Source organism: Helianthus annuus, chromosome 12 (genome assembly GCF_002127325.2).
Source record: "Helianthus annuus cultivar XRQ/B chromosome 12, HanXRQr2.0-SUNRISE, whole genome shotgun sequence".
Classification (NCBI taxonomy): domain Eukaryota; kingdom Viridiplantae; phylum Streptophyta; class Magnoliopsida; order Asterales; family Asteraceae; genus Helianthus; species Helianthus annuus.
In genome coordinates, this window is record NC_035444.2 from 83,608,067 (window position 1) to 83,618,541 (window position 10,475).

Consider the following 10,475-nt stretch of genomic DNA (forward strand, 5'->3'; position numbering starts at 1 on the left):
CAGTTATCAGTAGAGGATGGCTGGAGCCTACAACAAAAATGTCAGGATCAGGAAGTTCCAAGTTGGTGATATGGTGTTGAGGAAAGCATTTCAAAATACTACCAATCCTGCTGATGGAAAGTTGGCACCAAAATGGGAAGGCCCTTACTTGATTGAAGCTGAGGCAGGAAAGGGGGCATATCGATTGCTAACAATGGAAGGTGATTTGCTACCTAGGGCCTGGAATGCTGTCCATTTGAAGAAATACTTCATGTGAGCAGAATCCATGATCTTCACATCATAAGTATCCTTGAAGGATCCCTAGAGCACAGATGATCCTTATTTTGGTAACATCCTAATCTCAAACTATTTCATTTTCTTACTTTCTCACATGAGGATAAGGATCCTGCATCCTTTATCCACCTTTCACTTGATTCTGAGTTTTGAAGGCTCAGGTATCCTTAGTAAAAGGTTGATCATCCACAAAAGCAACCAGTTACTTGGGCTTGACCCCAGTTATTTGGGCTTGACCCCAGTTTCGCCAGTAGCGCACGATGATCCTGGTATAGTTCATGGCAGTGGGACCAGTACTCGCTTTAGGGGCTGATAATTCCATTGTACTGGCTGTACCTAGGATCCTACGTATAATGGTAGACGTACCATACATCCGTTCCTAAGGTTTCTAACGTTTTCACGTTAGCTAAGGTTTTGGCATTTTCATGTCACTAAGTTTGGATAGTCACTAGTGAGGGCCATACTCTAGTTTACACACGATCCTTGGGCTTGTCCCCAGTTATCCTTGGGCTTGTCCCCAGTTATCCTTGTGCTTGTCCCCAGTTATCCTTGGGCTTGTCCCCAGTTATCCTTGGGTTTGTCCCCAGTTGCTAATTTTTATCTTATATTGGCTTAGTCCCAAGTTGTATCCTATTTCAGGTCTTTGAAGCCAAACATTAAAGGATCCTTGATCACCTTTTCATAAGGTTTGTCTTATGGTTATCCTGCTTATAGTATTAAGGGTTGGGATCCTAACTTGGATCCTCAGGTATGATCCTTAACTATTTTGATTTTATTCATTGTTTATTTGAATAACCCTTATACCTTGACAACTGAACTTATGTTTCTTAAACTTTACCACTTTTTGAAGTTTATCGGCTGTGGGATATGTGATCCTTGACTATATCCTCAACTTTTTGGATAATTTTTTTTTCAAGGCTTGATAAGTATAAACAAAATAAACATAACAACAGTTGGAAAGTAAAATAATAACAAGAATATCAACACAAAGTAAGCCAAAAAGTTGAAGTTATTTTATTAACAAAAGTTTTACCATTTAAGGTTGTCAAAATTGCCAACCCACGTTTCTACCAGCAAAACGTGGCCCGTCCACATGGGTTGGCAAAGGGTGTCCATTGTTTATGCGGTTATAGCAAGTGCAGGAAATTAAAGGCGGCAGGATCACAATGGCTTCATCCCCCAAACAGAGGATCCCTCCACCATTTGTAATCCTACCTATTGTCTAAAGGATCCTGGATCCTTAATCCTAGAAACTATTGTTCAAATACAGACCATAATTGTTTTTAAACATCACAACCACAAAAAAAACTACCACCAAACCTAAAAATTTGGCTCCGGCTATGTCTAGAAGTGTCCATCATTGCCCAATCATGCAGCCTACACCTTCGCTGCATCACCATCTCCAGCTCCACTAGCTTCACCACCATGATCCTTGCCACTGCCTCCAGCCTCGATCGTTAGGATCTCCTCAGCCTCCTCCTCGTCGTCCAGCTCAGCCAGCCTTGCCTTCCAGCCTTCCACATCCCAGTTGCTCCTGTCGAAGTCACGATCCTGAGCTTCCAAGGCCATCTGTATCTTGGTCTTGTACATGGCAATGGCGGCGAAGACTTTAGCATCATGTGTGATCTCGTGCTTCTCGTAATCAGCATTGATCAGCACCTTGGCCGTCTCATTTTTGGCATTTTGGAGATCTTTTTGGAGGTCAGCAATTTTGAGGTCCTTGAGCACTGCGACTTGTTGGAGGTCAGCAATCTTCTTGTCCAGCTCCTCAACACTCCCTACATAGTCTTCAATCTCAGCAAATTTCTGCAAAAAAGACAAAGCAGTTCAAGATCAGGTGATCCTCAAATAAGCAGGATACCTAGGCAGAATCAGTGATCCTCACGTCATTGAAGTATTCAAGGAACTGGTGGCGGATCAGTGGCAGGCCTTGCAGATCCTCAACCTCAGAGTTTTTCCTCTTTTTGCCACCTCTTCCTTTAGTGGGTGCTTTGGGGATCGAGACACTAGGGCTAGCAGCAGACTTCTTCTTTAAGGACTTAACGTTGTCAAGATCAGCCACACTGAACTTGGAGGTAGACTTTGAGGATTTACCAGCACCTACAAATTCAAAGCAAGATAAGTATCCTTATCCTATTCCTATTTAACTATTTACTTAAATTTTTAATTATACAAAAAACAGGATACTTACTTGACATGGTGACTGAGCCTGAGGATACCTCTTGTGAATCCTGGGTGTTTGTTTTGAATGATCTTGTTTCAGGACCGAGTCTTCTAAAAGCAGCAAGCCTTTCCTCAGTAACAGGTGATGGTATAAGGTGTGAAACAGAGACAGTTGTGTAACATAAAACAAAGGGGTGTTAGTGATCCTTATACAAAAACAAGACTTTCTGGTGATCCTTCTCAGGATCCTCTATCCTACCATGGGTGGTCCACTTCCTTGGTAGATCCTTTCCATTTGGGATAGAATCTCTTTTGACAAAGAAAAAACGTCGTTTCCAGTTTGTATCGTTCTTGGTGGCTTTGAAGATGGGGTGTTCTTCACCGGGTTTTCGCTTAAACAGATATCGGTGGGATCCAAATGTTATGAGATCATACATCTCAGCCAACTCCAACATTCCTAGATCAATCCCTTCCTGCTCGATAATCCTTTCAAGGGTATATAAGACCCTCCAGATCATCGGCATAGCTTGGATGTAGGAGATGCCGGTGAGGGAGAAGAAAGATTGGGTGAATTCAGGGAAAGGATACGAATATCCTATCATGAAAGGAGTGACCGGGAAAGCTACCCAAGTCTCAGAGATATAGTCACTCAGAACAGTAGGATCGAAAGGTTTAAAGAAGGTGTTCGCCGGAAAGCAGTGCCGGATCCTATCCACTTGTGGATCAGTAAAGCAATACCTCTCAGTCGCTGAATCTTTGATGATCCCTTGACTCTTCAAAGGGCTGTTCTTCTGGTGATCCTTGGCAGGAGAGTTTCGGAGCATCATTCTTGACGATGGTAAAGAAAGAAAAGCAGAGTAAGAAGAGGAATAAGGAGAGAGGAGTACCTGATTAATCTCCGATTGCGGATATAAAGGGAGTTTCTCTTGAGTTTAAATGCAAATTGATCCTATCTCTAACTCCTATTTATAATCATGATCTTGCAGGCTAGTCACTTCAATGACGTCAAAAGGGTAACGGCTAGTTCGATTTTAACGGCTATATATCCGTTAGTTCGTTGCAGATAAGAACGATAAAATACAACTTGTTTATTTTACATAATTACTCCTTATATTTTGGGGGCAATTGTTACGGGAGGATTTCTTAATGACCTGTGATCCTCAAGTATTATCCTGTTTGGTGATCCTTACTTCTGTGACAATTAGTGATCCTCAGAAGTGCTTCAGGATCAGGATCATGGATCATCCTAAGGATTCTTATACTAACGATTGTTTACTTTGAATTCAGTATTATTTGCAGGAGTACCGGCTTGGACTTGGTCATGGCGATATTCCTGGAGCATATTCCCTTTTATTCTGCACGTGCTTGACCGTTGTGAACGTTATGGAGAACGTGGGGAGAAGGCACGAAATGCGGACAGTTAGTTAGTCTAGATATTTTCTATTTTTAAGGGGATAGCGAGCTATTTTTAGAACACTTGGCTATTTTTGGCTATACACACTCGTACAACTGCACTCACCAGCTCTCGGCAAAATACTTAGCATTTTTCATACATTTTTACACGATACACTATAGTGATCCTTGTACTTAGCTCGCTATCATCCGAAGTTGTAACACATTAATTGTTTAATTTGAGTTGGTGATCGGTAGTTTCCATCACCCGAGGTTTTTTATGCCGGAGATCATTCATTGATCAAGGGCTTTTTCCTCATATAAATCTTTGTGTCACTTGTGCAATTTATTTCTGAGTGATCCTCATTGTTGTTTATCAATTCAAGCATCATACCCTGTAACAGAGAGTTTGGTTGCATTATCCTTGTCTGATTTTTTACCAAAACAATTGCCATGAACTATACCAGGATCATCGTGCGCTACTGGCGATACTGGGGACAGGCCCAACAAAACTAGGGTCAAGCCCAAAGAACTGGGGTGAAGCCCAAAGAACTGGAGACTCATGTAGATACTCGATCCTTAGTTAAGGATACATCAGCCTTCTGCAAAACTCAAAATCAAGTGAAGGGAGGATAAAGGATCCGAGATCCTTTTCCTTACATACAGAATAACTAAAGAATGAAATAGTTTGGGATTAGATCATTACCAGAATGAGGATCATCTATCCTCTAAGGATCCTTCATGGACATTGGATACTAATACAGTTGAGGATACTGGATCCTTATTACATGAAATATTTCTTCAAATGGACAGCATTCCATGCTCTTGGTAGCAAATCACCTTCCATTGTTAGCAATCGATATGCCCCCTTTCCTGTTTCAGCTTCAATCAAATAAGGGCCTTCCCACTTTGGTGCCAATTTTTCATCAGCAGGATTGGTGGTATTCTGAAATGCTTTCCTTAACACCATATCACCAACTTGGAATTTCCTGATCCTTGCCAAATCCCTTAGTTCTTCTATAGTATCTAGGTCTTGAACCAAGTTTTCAGCATTTCCTTCAGGATCACGGATGCTTTTCCTTGCAGTAGGAACCACCATTTCTGTAGGGATCACTGATTCTGCTCCAAATACCAAAGAGAATGGAGTTTGACCAGTGGCATTCTTAGGAGTTGTCCTATCAGCCCATAATACATAAGGTAGTTCTTCTGCCCATTTTCCTTTCTTGGATCCAAGCTTCTTCTTCAAATTGTTGATGATGATCTTGTTGGATGATTCTGCCTGACCATTAGCTTGTGGGTGGACTGGTGTTGATGTTATCATCTTAATCCCCCATGTTAGGGGAGGATTTCTCAATGACCTGTGATCCTCAATTATTGTTCTGTTTGGTGATCCTTGCTTCTGTATCAATTAGTGATCCTTAGAAGTGCTTCAGGATCAGTATCATGGATCAACTTAAGGATCCTTATACTAATGATTTGTCTACTTTGAATATGGTATTATTCTACAGGAGTACCAGCTTGGACTTGGTCTTGGCAACGTTCCTGGAGAATATTCCACGTTTATTCCGCACGTGCTTGGCTGGAAGTGGACGTTATGGAGTCGTGGAGGACTTGCATGATTTGCGGAATGTTAGTTAGTGTAGTTATTTTTCTATTCTAAAGGGGTAGCGAGCTAATTAGAAAACACTTGGCTATTTTTTGCTACACACACATTCGTGCAACTGCTCTCACCAGCTCTCGGCGAAACACTTAGCAATTTCACACATTTTTTACACAATACACTATAGTGATCCTTGTACTTAGCTTGCTATCATCCGAAGTTGTAACACGTTTATTGTTTAATTTGAGTTGGTGATCGGTAGTTTCCATCACCCGAGGTTTTTTATGCCAGAGATCATTCATTGATCAAGGGCTTTTTCCTCGTATAAATCTTTATGTCACTTGTGCATTTCATTTCTGAGTGATCCGTATTGTTATTCTTCAATTCAAGCATCATACCTCACTACAGAAAGTTTGGTTACATTGTCTTAGCTTGATTTTTGACCAAAACAGTTTGGCGCCCACCGTGGGGCAATTGGTGCTTCATTCCTAAGAGATTCCTATTTTCGTGATCATTTTGGTTCATTGCATCCAAGCAGATGGCTTCATCTTCAAACAACACTTCCAGTGCGATGTCTGCAGTCAATTCATCCCAGGGCATTCCACCTTTGTCTCCACCACCTTCTGGATCTCAGAAAAATGCCGAGAAGAAACCAACTCCCATTTTCTCAAAACCTCCAACTTCTTCTGCATCTTATACTCCTACTACTAGTGACTTGCTTACTCTGATTTTGTAGATGAAGGAGCATATACAGCAGCAGGATAAAACCAATGAAAGGATTCTTAGAGAAATTGGAGACATCAAGAAACAGAAGAGATCGGCAGAGGATCATTCTCCATTGATGCCCAGATCTTTGAATTTCGATACTCCGGTTATAACTTCTCAGCCTTCAGTGGTTCCAGATGTTCCATATGTGGGAGGACCAAAAGGAGTGCACTACGGATCATCAGCAATGACTCAGGCATCGGGATCATACTTCCAACCAGCATGATCCCTCCCTCAGCATATAGGATCCTTCGCTAGCTCAGGAGGATACTTGGGAGCGCAGCAGATACAAGGGTTCTGGCCGTTTCAAGGATCCTCGCAGATTCAAGGATCCTCTCAGATTCAAGGATCCTCGCAGATTCAAGGATCCTCACAGATTCAAGGATCCTCGCAGGTTCAAGGATCCTCTCAGATTCAAGGATCCTCGCAGGTTCAAGGATCCTCGCAGATTCAAGGATCCTCTCAGATTCAAGGATCCTCGCAGATTCAAGGATCCTCGCAGGTTCAAGGATCCTCTCAGATTCAAGGATCCTCGCAGGTTCAAGGATCCTCTCAGGTTCAAGGATCCTCTCAGCTTCAAGGATCCTCTCATGTTCAAGGATCCTCTCAGTTTCATGGACCCTTCCAGTTTCCTGGATCCTTAAGGAGTTTGCAACCAGGGAATTCAGATATCCATCAGGGAGATTTCATTCCAATGCAGACCATTGCTTCTACTGGTCCTTCAGTCAGTCCAGAGTCTCAACAATATGGATTCACATCCGGTGTTCCTAATTTGAACCCAATGGGAGGTAACACTTTCAATAATTCTTATACCACTAACCATGGCCTTATGCAGGATACAGGTATCAATCATGCCATGGCTAGAGAATTGCAAAAGTTGAAGGATATGATATCAAGTGTTCTAGGAGTGGTCAAGCCTATACCGGAGATTGCAGATGGGAGCCATAAGATATCTCGTTTTGCACCACCCATCTGTGATGCTGAGATACCCAAGAGGTTCCACGTGCTAACCATGAAGTTATATGATGGCTCGACGGATCCTGAAGAACACATAGCACAATACAGGGAAAGGATGGAGATCAATCCCATCCCAGAAAGGTTGAAGGAAGCATGTCTGTGCAAGGGATTTGGATCCACCCTTACTGGATCGGCTCTTAAATGGCTGCTAAGTCTTCCCCCTTACTCTATTACCTCGTTTGCTAGTCTAGTTAACTTGTTTAATAATCAGTTTTCTTGTAGTAGAAAATTTGAGCGTTTAACTAGTGATTTATACAGGATAACCCAAGCTCATAAAAATCATTAAGAGATTATATCACTAAGTTTAGTAAAGAATCCTTAGATATCCCTAACCTAGATATAGCAACGGCTGTTGAAGCCTTTAAAATGGGATTGCTTAGGGATTCATTGTTCTTTGATGATCTTGTTATGACACCATGCAGGAACCTAGACGAGGTAAGAACGCGGGCACTTAGGTTCATCCGGCTAGAGGATGACAAGAGGATCCAGGAGAGATTGGCAAGATCCTCAAAGCAAGAGAAGCAAGGATCCTCATTCAAGAACAACAAGTTCAGATCCTATAACAAATCTGATAACCAGAATGTGCATGTGGTTGAACAAGAAGATGATGAGGATTATCCTCCAATTTCTGAATATTGTTTTTCTATTGATAACAATGAACTAATCCTTGCGATGCAGAATCTAGGTGATAAAGCCAGGTGGCCGAGAAAGAATGACAAACCATCTGCAACGAAAGATAAATCAAAATGGTGTGCATACCACGAAGATTTTGGTCATCTCACAGAAGAATGCATTGCATTGAGAAAATAAATTGGATACTTGTTGAGCAAGGGGCACTTGAAAGAACTATTGGGGAGAAAGAAGTCAAGAACTCAGGATCCTGAAAGGATCCTGGAGAAAGCTCCAGCCCCTCCAGCAGACGCACAAGTTATAAACTTCATTTCTGGAGGATCAGACATTTGTGGAACATCCTTTTAAGTAGCCAAAAGACATGCAAAGGAAACCAAGATGGATAATGGGGATAGACCCATTCGAACATCCAGTGTCTCCGAAGGAAAAATCATAACTTTTGATGAGGATGATCGTGTTGACATTCAGGATCCTCATCACGATGGTTTGGTTATTACTCTTTTAATTTCTAACCATTTTGTTCGCAGGATTCTTATAGACGGAGGAAGCTCTGTGAATATCATCCAGCTTGATGTTCTTAAGAAAATGAACATTCCTGAATCCGATATCATACCAAGATCCTCTGTGCTCGTGGGATTCAGTGGCGAGACTAAGAATACTCTAGGGGACATCAAACTCCCAATCTACGTTGAAGGGCTACATACTTACCAAAAATTTTGTGTTATTGATTGTTTATCTTGTTGTAACGTTATCCTTGGCAGGCCTTGGATACACGACATGAAGGCAGTCCCATCCACTTATCATCAATGTGTGAAGCTTCCTAGTCCTTAGGGGGATAGTGAAGATTGATAGTGATCAGCAGGAGGCTAAGAACTGCTACACCTCATCAATGAAACCAGCCTCAAAGTCAAGGGAGCAATAGCAATCAAAGCAACCTCCGAGAGATGTCTTGGAGGTAAGAGAGCAGGATGTAGTAGAAATCCTTATGGATCCTGATGATCCTGAATCTAAAGTTTACATAGGATCAGGGATCCTTGGCGAAATGAAAGAAGACCTAGTATCCTTCCTCAAAAGGAGAAAAACTACCTTTGCATGGAAATACAAAGACATGACAGGTATATCTAAAGATATAATAACTCACAAACTTGGCATTGACAGGTCGTTCAAACCAATCCATCAAAAGAGGAGAAAGTTTGCACCAGAAAGAAATGCCATTATCCAGGAGGAGGTAGAAAAATTACTCCGAGCAGGTATGATTAGAAAGGTCAAGTATCCAAGATGGTTGGCCAATGTGGTTGTTGTTCAAAAGAAAAACGGAAAGTGGAGGGTATGTGTCGATTTCACTGATTTAAATAAGGCATGTCCCATGGATCCTTTCCCATTACCCCACATTGACTCCATGGTGGATGCAACCGCGGGTCATGAACTGTTAACTTTTATGGATGCTTCATCTGGATTTCAACAAATTCAAATGGAACCATCTGATCAAGAGGATACAGCCTTTATGACTCCAACTGGTATATACTGTTATATTGTTATGCCATTTGGACTAAGAAATACAGGTGCAACTTATCAAAGGCTAGTAAATATGATGTTCAAGGATCAGATTGGACATACTATGGAAGTTTATATACACGACATGGTGGTTAAATCCAAAAAGGCTGAGGATCACCTGAGAGACTTGGAGGAAGCATTCAATATCCTTGACAAATATAACATGAAACTTAATCCTTCAAAGTGTCACTTTGGTGTTAAAGCAGGTAAATTCTTAGGATATATGGTGACAAAGAGAGGCATTGAAGCCAGTCCAGAACAGATCAAAGCTATAATAAACATCAAGTCCCCTGCCAACGCTAAGGATGTTCAGAGGCTAACAGGTAGGATTGCAGCCTTGAACAGATTCATATCCAAATCCTCAGAGAAATGTATAGAGTTCTATGATATCTTGAGGAAGAACAAAAAGTTTGATTGGACTGAGAAGCACGAAAATGCTCTCAAAGCTCTCAAGGATTACCTGTCCTCGGCTCCTGCCTTGATGAAACTAGAAAAAGGAGATGTGTTATCCTTATATCTTGCGGTATCCTCAAAACCAGTAAGTGCCGTCCTCGTTAAGGATCACAAAGGTACATAACATCCTGTCTATTATGTAAGTAAGAGTTTACTTGATGTTGAATCCAGGTATTCACACTTAGAAAAACTTATCCTTGTATTAGTTATGGCATCTACTAAATTGAGACATTATTTTGAAACTCATGCCATTATTGTTAAAACTAATTTTCCAATTAAGAATGTTCTCAGGAAACCTGAAATATCAGGAAGGATGGCTAATTGGGCAGTGAAGCTTAGTGCTTATGATATAAGATATGAGCCTAGGACAGCCATTAAATCCCAAGCATTAGCTGACTTTGTGGCAGATTTCAGTAGTGATTTGCAAAAGGAAGCTGAATTAGAAGTCCAGCAGCTAGAGGAGACCAAGGATCCTTGGATACTCTATACTGATGGATCCTCAAATGTCAAAGGAACAGGGCTTGGAATACTACTAAAATCGCCACAGGGGGACACAATACCCCACTCTATAGCTTGCGAGTTCCAAACTACTAACAATGAGGCTGAATATGAAGCCTTGATAGCTGGT